At 40.2% G+C, this 9,773-nt stretch overlaps 1 protein-coding gene across 1 annotated transcript in view; it reads left to right on the top strand.

Moving 5' to 3' along the window:
- Positions 1-298: 298 nt before the first annotated feature.
- AMER3 (APC membrane recruitment protein 3) overlaps positions 299-9,773 on the top strand; it is a 74,474-nt gene continuing 64,999 nt past the window's right edge. The window contains exon 1 of the mRNA XM_069063363.1: positions 299-708. The gene's annotated coding sequence lies outside the window, so the exon portion shown is untranslated. The remainder of the gene's footprint in view (positions 709-9,773) is intronic.

Raw genomic sequence — 9,773 nt, 5'->3', positions numbered from 1 at the left:
CAAACGGTGAGTTGGATCTGTTTGGCTTGGCTGTAAAGGAATTCCTCTGAATGGTCATTTATCTCTGGCAAAAGACCGCATCACTTTGTTTATTATTGTTAGTGCAGAATTATTTACTTCTTCAACGGAAAGGCAGCATTCCCCCCTTTCCCTCTCATCCTCCCCCTTTCCCCAATACCCACCCCCATCTCTATCCTACTCTTCCATCTGATTGGATGTAGAGGCTCCTCTGACAGCAAAACCAGCGAGAAAGAGCCCCTGTGCTTAACCCTTCCCTGCCTGCCACAAGAGACTGCTGCAGGTCCCAGCCCTCATCCACCACTCGTTGCCTATAGTCCACAGAAGCAGGGTCCGCCCCAGTTTAGCTGGATGTCAGAGGAGCTCCTGGCAGGGAAAAGAACTTAAAGGCTTAAAGCTAGCTTTTCCCTTGGGAGGGAAAAGTGGGCCAGGCAGGGCGGGCACCGGACAGGTTTTCCTGTTCATGGAGCTCTTTTTCGGCAGTAAATCCTTCTTTCCTCTACATCCCCTCGTTGGCTGCAGAGCTGCCTGGAATTGTGGGGGTTGCGGGGATGGCGAATCACTCAGGCGAGGACCCGGGGCTAGGAGCTGGCCGTTGTGCTGAACTGAAGGGCTCGCTGGGGGAAACGTCGAAGTCTGCGTCCTTTTGCCTGGCGGCCTGCCTGCCATTGCTCGGGCTACCCCAGAGCTGTAAGTAATCAGTTTCTCCATTTCTTTCCTTCCCCACGCCCGGCGAGGCACTGACATTAGCAAGCGTGCTGGAGGAGGCAATTATACCTGCCGAACAGCTGGACGGGTTTTGTTTAAGAATCAGTCCACAGCTAGGGAGAGGAAGCATCTCCAGTGCTGTGCCTTCTGGCACTCTATATTCCCTTTGGAATGACTTGTTCAATATCCTTATTCCTCCCCCTCCCAATTCCCCCCAATCCCTGGCCCAATTTCTCCAACCCTTTTCTCTGGGCATGTGTTACAGACTTGGAGAATGGTTAGCATTGTTTCTTTGGTGTATGTCCAGTGTGGCCACAATAGTTTGTCAGTGGTAGTAGTAACCTAGTGTGTGTGTGTGTGTGTGTGTGTGTGTGTGTGTGTGTGTGTGTGTGAATCATCAGAAACAGCTATTTAAGAAAACTGAATCCGGTAACCTTGTCCAGGCTGCTGTTTCCTAGACCACTAAACTCTTCTCATATCCTACAGGTTAGTAATTCAGAAAATATATCCTATGGCTTTCATATTCCTCTCTGAGGAAAGTCAGTGACATAGAGGTTTCCTTTTAAAATAGATCCACACTCCCCAAATGAGTTCTTTGTCTCCATTCTGCTCATCTTGCTTTAAGAAATGGAATCCTGTTTCACCATTCTACAGACAGGGCCGGCCATCCTCCCAAGATTTAGGGGTGAGCGATGGAGGTTGATGGTTTAGAGACTTTCTTGACATGCTGATATTTCTGCCCCTCCTCCAAACTGACCTTAGCTCCACCTGGTGTGTTTTGGAAGCCTATAAACAAGATGGGATGAATCGAAAGCTTTTGTTCTTAGTGTAGCCCCACTTTTAAAGGCAGTGGGCCTGTTTTCTGCTCTCTGACAAGTAGTCTCAACTAATTCTTTCATTTTATTCAGTTTTTTTCTCATTTAATGTCACTTATTATAATTATCTGCCATAAAACATGAACTATAAAAAGACAAAACCTTCCTTGTTCAATATGTCTGTCTGAAACAGTTTTTGTTGAATTGCCAATAGAAAAACTTGGTTATTTGTGGATTTACTTTAGAAAGCTATTCCTTGAAAAGGAATTTTTTTGGTTTGTTTTTCGTACTATTTGATTTAGGCCCATGTGAAACTAAAGCATTCAGTTAGTTGATTTGGTCATGATGTGGTGCTGGTGGTAGGGAGGAAGAATAAAAACTCTTTAAACGGTGGGCGTGAATAAATAAATTGACCTGGAGTTTGAAATTAAGTAGACAAAATAACCCCCATTCAAATAATGGAATTTATGGATATATTTAGCAAATTTTTATATGTAAAGCACTGTACTTGGTGGTCAGAGCTGAGGGGGGATACAAAGACATAAATAACACATATACTACTCACAGAGTTTATAGTATAGCTACATAAGACACATCACAGTGTTTTAGTGTTATGAAGACATCATTAGGATGTGATAAATCTAAATTGTGTCCATGGTTTTAAAAGTTTCATGATCCCAAATCTCATGCAGAAATCTCAGGATCATTGACATCTGGCAAGACTGTCCCGAAAAAATGATACTTCAATCTAACCCATGAAGGATTTAAAGAGTGTTGATTGAGTGCTCAACCCTGTACTAGGCACTAGGAGGGTTTCAGAAGAAGACTGTTTCTGCCCTGAGGAAATTTATAATCTTGTCAGGGAAACAAGGCTTATGTACATTGAATGGTTAACTAAATCAAACCAAACAAAACAAGGCACTTATGATAAATGCCAACATGTGTGGTAGACAATAAATGCTAAAGGAATTCAGAGGAGGAAGAAATAGATATATGGTTTATAGCTGGGGAAATGGGCTTCCCTATTTCATATAGGGCTGTTTCTTGGGTATCTTTGTCCATAAGGGACATAGGGACTAATATCAATAACTAAAAGATATGGGGATTTTGGTGCCTCTGCTTAGAGATAGAAACAATGTGATGGTCATAGGAGAGATGATGGTATAAAACATGAATAAATTTTACATTTTCCCTTGAGATTTTACCATGTATTTTGAATTCTTAGTCATCTGGTATAGCCAGGCAGTAGGGGTTTCTGGGCAATCAAAGAGTTTGATTAATAGATTTACCACATATATCCTAAATGGACCTAATTTTCAAATAATTATAATATAATAAAGTCTATTAAAGTCAAACTCAACTAAACATAATCTAATCTTTAATTAAGACCTCTGAAAGCAGTTCAGGGCTTCAGGGGCAGCATCTTGAACATCAGTTATCATTCTGCTAGAGGTATGGGTGGAGGAAGTGCCTGATTAATTTGGAATTCCAGTTAATCAGTTGATAGAATGCCAGACAACCAAGAATTTCACTTAATTTCCAATTACATCATAGAATAATACTGTCAGACAGAATAAAATACTGTCTTTGGACTTAAAGGGACCTTGGATATCATAGGATGATAGATTTTGGAGTGTGAAGGACTTTGTGGCTATCTACTCAATTGTATAGACAATGAAACTAAAACCCAGAAGTAAAGTGCCTTACAGAAGATCTAGAAAGCAAGGGTTGGGACTAGAATTTAAATTTCCTAATTCTCAGGTGAGTTTCTTCAGATACTTCTGTTAGTAGATGATATTGTGTTGATTACATCAAGCCCCAAGACACTTGAAGAATCTGCTGGAAGAGATCTGTACTCACTCAAAGGAATTTGGCCTGTCTATGCACATTGGACAGACCAAATGGATGCACCTCCCAGGGTGCGTTTGAATGGACACCTTATAGAGGTATTTTGTCCAATATCTTACAGACCTCTGGTCTTATCATCTGACCTACTGATGTAACTTAAAGAGCCCTGTGCCTTTCCATTTGCCCTGAAGCTTCATTTTAAAAAAAAAGTGTTGTCTTTCCCAATTATAGAGTGAACTTCCTTAAGATCCAGGACTATATTGATGTTTCTATTTGAATCCCTTCTGCTTAGGATTCCCTAGTGTTTTGCACTTAAGTGCTTAATAAATGCTTTTTCACTCATTCATTATGTGTGTTTGGGACAGACAGTACAGTACAATGCAGTATAAATATTTGGGTCAGGCTTAAAAACGAGAAGAGCAAACTAGATTGTTTTTGGGAAGTTGCAAAGCATTTTTACTGATTCCAAGTTTCTCATAACAACAAAAGTCCTTCTCTTCAATACAAACACTATGCTAATGTTTCTGTATGTCAGTGAGACCTGGAATTGGCCTTTGAAGAACTGAAGATGAGCAGCACACAGAGGGAAATAGGGAAGAGAAGAATGGGTTTGAGCTCTGTAATACATTACCAAAGAAGATCTCCAAATAAGAATAGAAACAAAAGATGTCATCAAGTAATTGTATGGTACAAAAAGAAGACTATGGTTATGTGGTAAGAGTGAGGGATGACAGATAGTCAGAGTGCCTCACTGGTATCTTTGTGATGTCAGGAGAAAGTAAGAAAGCCTTTGAACATATTGAGTGAATCCACCTGTGTTGTACACTTGGGAGGACATTGATAAAAGTCACACAGGATGGGAGGGAATGGATGGGTTGCTATCTGTATCATTTTGGGGACTCCAAATTGATGACATCACAAATCCATTTGAATATTTTGGTAACTTTCAGGCTGGTGCTTCCCGCCCCCTCCCCCCACATCATCTTTCTAACAGTCTAAGTAATTTATCAAAGAAGAGAAAGGAATCCTCCTAACATCCATGTGAAGTAGACAATAACCATAAGTATTACTCTCCTTTTCCATATGTGTAAACTGAGGCCATATAAATTGTTCATGGCAACAAGAGGGCTCAATGGGAGAGACCTGCCTTAGTAACAACCTCTCCTGCCCACTAATGCTCACCTTCCTGTGTCTGGAAGAGGAGATCAGGGAGAAATGAATAAATTTTCTTACTAGGGATGGTGAGGAGATAGCTCTCTCTCTGCCCAAAGGTTAACCTAGGGTTTAAAACTCTGCCAGGTTTTAGAAAATCTCCTCCTATAGTAGTTATATTTTCTCAGCTCAGAGGCACCATGTGCTTTCCTATAACACTCTTGATTTTATGTTCCATTGAATAGGAGAGTAATAATAATAATAAAATAATAGAGATATCCGGCATTTATATAGTACTCCAAAGTTTACAAAGCACTTTATATACATCATCTCATTTGATATTCAGGCAACTCTGTAAGGTAGGTGCATGTATTCTTATCTCTATATCTCCATTGCACAGTTGAGGGAACTTAGGTACAGAGAAGTAGGAAGGGGAAAGAAAGGAAATAAACATCTATATAGCGCCTACTATGTGTCAGATAGGTGCCATGAAAATGCCAGATTAGATACTAAGCGCTTTACAAATATTAACTTATTTGATTTTCACAATCTTGGTGATGTAGGTGCTATCTTTGTTCTCATTTTATAGTTGAGGAAACTGAGGCAGACAGAGGTTAAATGACTTGTACAGGATCACACAACTAGTAAGTGTCTGAGGCTGTATTTAAACTCAGGTCTTCTGATTCTAGGCCCAGTGCTTTATCTACTCTGCCACCTAACTATTTCACATGGAGAATCTTGCCCAAAGTTAGGTGGAATTCTAACCTAGGTCTCTCTCTCTGACTCCAAATTCAGCACTTTTTCTATTCTTTGGATAAATATTATCTTGTAAAGAGAAAACTGAAGGCTCTAGTCGTCTACTGGACCTTGTTAGAGAATTTAAAATCTCTGGCTGAATCACCTCTGTCTGTTATTTCTGACATTAATGACTATGCTCTGCAGTTCTATGATGTCTGTGTGTGGTATTTACATGATAACAAATCAATGGTCAATTCAGTCGGTAAGAAAATGATTTGGATTGGTTATTTGGTCTTTTTTAGGCAAACAAAAAATTCATCAAACACTTGTCAATGTGGCTGAAATTTTTGCTATGTGACCCATTGTATTGGTATCTTGGAATCACAGTTTCTGGTTCCACCATCTTTGTATGCACCCAGGAAGCTAGATGAAGAAATGTATAGAACGCTGGGCCTGGAGTCAGGAGCCAGTCTCAGACACTTACTAGCTGTGTGATCTTGAGTAAATCACTTAACCTTTGTCTGCCTTGTTATCCTCATCTGTAAATGGGATGATTTAATAGCACCTCCCAGGGTTGTTGTAAGAATAAAATGAAATATTTATAAATAAATATTTATATTCATTTATATGTATATTTATATATATTATAAATAAGATGAATTATTTATAAAGTACTTTGTAAACCTTAAAGTGCTATATAAATGCCCAACTGTTGTTGCTGTTGTATCTATTGCCTAAGAAAATACCACCTGCTGAAAATACTCTCAGCTATGAACCTATAGGTATTTTCCTTTAGCTCATCTGAAATGTTTCCATCTGCCCAGTTTGCTTCATTAGATAGTTTAATGTAGTTCTATTCAAATAGTTATTGTTGATCCCTTTGTAGGAGCCACCATGGTGGGGAAACAAAGGAGAAGATGACCCTCAAGAAATTTACAGTCTATCTGAGAAATCAGGACTAACACAATTAAGGCACAATTCTTAGCAGAATATCATTAGGTCCTAATATGTACAGGTAGGGTCTTGTACTGACTTGAGAGAACTCATTGTAGCCCCAATGCAATATTTACAATGCCTACAATCACGATAAAGACTGAGATTATAAGTATTGGCATGATGTCCAATCACAAAATATAGGAGATTCTCCAGATAGAGAATAGAACTGAAGCATTTATTTAGACACTAGAAAACTGAATCCCAAAACCAGTAAGCTGATTCCATCATAGTACTAAAGATATTCAGAAGCCATAATAATACTGAGAGCCATGCTATCCTTCAGCCTTCCCACAAACCAATACAAGATCAATATTTATTCACAAACCTCTCTATCTCCTTAACAAGCATCATCTCTCCCCCATGGTCTGGCTAGCTCTGACTACCAGCTTCCTTCGGGCTCTGCTTCCCTTCAGCAAAATCCTCCCACCACAGGCTCCATGTGACTACATTCAGCCTATTAGGGGGCAGAGTTTACTTTCAAAGCAGGGGAGGTCTTCAAACTCCCCCCTAGGTCTATTAAAGGGCAGGGAAGATCTTCAAATTCCCATTCTCATTACATTAGGGTCTGCTGGAGCTAACTTGTACTGACTTGAGAGAACTCATAGTTAAATTTTCTGTGTCAGCATTTATACCTAGGAAATGGCAAATGTTACAAATCAAGATTTGTTTTATTATTTTGTTGATTGTATAGACTTAAGAAAGGGATAGAGAAAATATAAATAATGCAGATTAAACTTAAAAGAATGTCTTGCATACATTCTCTTTCCCACCCCCAGCTGATTGTTAAACATTTACCAGCACACCTCTGTGTGCAGTTCAGGAAAAGTCAGTGGGAGCCTGTTGGAAAAGGTTCCTGGAGGAGTGGTATCTGAAGGATGATTAAAATTTGGATAGCAGAGAAGGAGGGAGTGGGTCACTCCAGACTGAAGTATAACCTTATAGAAAGAACAATTCTGATCCTTATAAGCTGAATGGCCTTTGGCAAATTATTTTTAAGTATTTTTATAAATAGAAATGTTTATAAGTAAACAGTCTGGGTTAGAGTAGAGGGTTTGTGTTAGAATAGTGAAAGCTACATGTATTAAGTAGGCTAGGGTTAACTTGCAAGTGACTCTGTATGCCAGACTGAAGACTTTAGCCTTGACCTGAGAGGCAGTGGGATGCTCCTTGGGTTTCATGAGCAGAGCTGTACCTAGCAATTTTATGCCCTGTGTCAACAGCACAAACATGCCCTCAGTTCAGTTGAATGGGGAATGGCAAAGACTATGTAGGATACCTCAAAACCTATGCTAGAAAGGCAAGAGCAGAGTCAGGGCAGGCCAGGGAAGAGCTCATCTGAGGTGTGGCCACTAGAAGGAGGCAATGTCATCTGTTAGCTTATTTTTTTTTTGAGGGAGGAGGCCCTCCAGATTAACGATTTCCCTGGTTTAGGAACTTTAGGATGAGGAAATTACTTTTTTCTGTGCAGATTGTCTGTTACTTCGAAATTTGCAACCTAAGAGTTGCCTGAGGCACTGAGAAATAAGTGACTTGCCTGTGGTGGCCAGCTAGTATCTGTCAGAGGTGGGATTTGAACTCAGATCTTCCTTAGCCATTGGCTTGCAATCCACTACCATAAACTGTTCTTAGTATCTTTTATTTTTAAGTAATTATCCTTGTGAAGCCCAGTTATTTCTATGCTAACTAAGTAATATAAACTCTTTAGGTACTTTCTAATTTCTAGCACAATGAGACAGAGGCCTGATCACCTTGCTCTTCTAACACCTTATTCCTCCATAGTTCTGCTCATGCTGCATCGATAGCACCCAGTAATTTCCTTTTTTGAGCAACTGATATTACAGTGCTGGGAGATCTTCCTTGAGCCTCAACGTATGAAGTAAAGTGGAAATACAATCCTCAGGAAGGAAAAGAAGGGAGGTGATTATTTGTGATATTACAGGAAGGAGAGCAGTCTGGCATTGTTGGACAGAAAAGAAATTTGTAAAAGAGTTTCAAACCATGCCACAGAGTGTAAGGAACAGGTGGAATCTTTTTGCTCAGATTTGGTGCTTCTCCCTTGGTTTTGTTTTGTTTTTTCTTGGTCATGTTTTCCTCTCTCTCAGTTCTCCAAGCCAAGATTTCCAGGTGTATTGCTATTTGTGAGGGTGGGGGAAGGGAAGGCACATGCCCATGCCAATCCTCAAGGAAGAGGCTATGCCAGATTGCTCCATGTGGCCCTTTGCATTCCTTATAGCTCCAAACCCTTTGACTTTACTTTAAATGCTGCTGGCTTTCCCCTGGCAGCTGACTGAACTCAGACTTGGTATTTGAAAAATTCCAGAGAATGATGAGCTATGATGAGCTGATGTGAATGGAAGATAATTTCACATGGACCTGGGAGACATCTCATTGGATGATTCTTGGAGAACTTCCAGATGGGCAGGTGACACCTGACTGAGAACAGAATTTGCCTATGCCCGAACACCTGCCCAGTTCCTGTCTCACAGTATGGATTGTGGGGAAGAGGGATACTTGCCAATGGAAATGATTGGAAATTCCTTCTGAGGATAGCTTCATAATCATTTCCCAAAGGACTGCCATATAACTAGGGAGATAAGGCAGTCATACAATATGAAGGATGTTGCCAAAAGACCTCCTTACTCCCAACTCTCCTGATAGCCTGGCTCAGTGCCAGGAATTCCTGCCTTGTCCCTATGGTTTCAGGCATAACTTACTGCCAGATTCCTTCCTTCCCCCCTCCCCCCATCCCCTCTCCCTCTCTCTCTTTCTTTTAACGAGGTCTGTAAGTATAAGGTATTCCCAGTGAGGAAACTCCCTCTCTCAATACAGATGAGCATTTTGCCTGCAATTTAGAGTCTTACAGATTTGCCTGGGGCACTAAGTAGTTGAGTGACTTGCCTTTGGCCACACATTCCTTTTTCCTAAGGTGAGTATAACCTGGAAGATATAACTCTTAAAAAACTAACAGCATACAAATGCATTATTGGTGGAGTTGTGGATTGCTCCAACTATTCTGGAGAGCAATTTGGGCTAAAAAAGACTATAAAACTGTGCTTACCCTTTGATCCAGCAATACCACTGGTAGGTCTGTATTTCAAAGAGATTAAAAAAAGAGGAGAGAGGACCTATATGTACAAAAACATTTTTAGCAACTCTTTTTGTGGTAGCTAAAAATTGGAAATCAATTGGGGGAATGGCTGAACAATCTGTGGTATATGATTGTGATGGAATATTATTGTGCTATAAGAAATGATAGGCAGGATTATTTCAGAAAAACCTAGAAAGATTTAAGTGAACTGATGCAAAGTGAAGTGAGCAGAACCTGGAGAACATTGTACATAGTAACAGAAATATTGTAATGTGAATGACAGCTATTCTCAGCAATATAATGATCCAAGACAATCCCAAAGGATGTTGTCTGAATACAGACTGAAGCATATTATTTTTCCTCTCCTTCCTTCCTTCCTTCCTTCCTTCCTTCCTTCCTTCCTTCCTTCC

The sequence above is a fragment of the Petaurus breviceps genome, unplaced genomic scaffold (genome assembly GCF_028583685.1).
Source record: "Petaurus breviceps papuanus isolate PSGF00001 unplaced genomic scaffold, PetGlider_PUasm1.0 90556, whole genome shotgun sequence".
In the NCBI taxonomy this organism is placed as follows: domain Eukaryota; kingdom Metazoa; phylum Chordata; class Mammalia; order Diprotodontia; family Petauridae; genus Petaurus; species Petaurus breviceps.
Note: the sequence above shows the minus strand (reverse complement) of the source record. Positions and strands in the feature narration are given on the sequence as shown.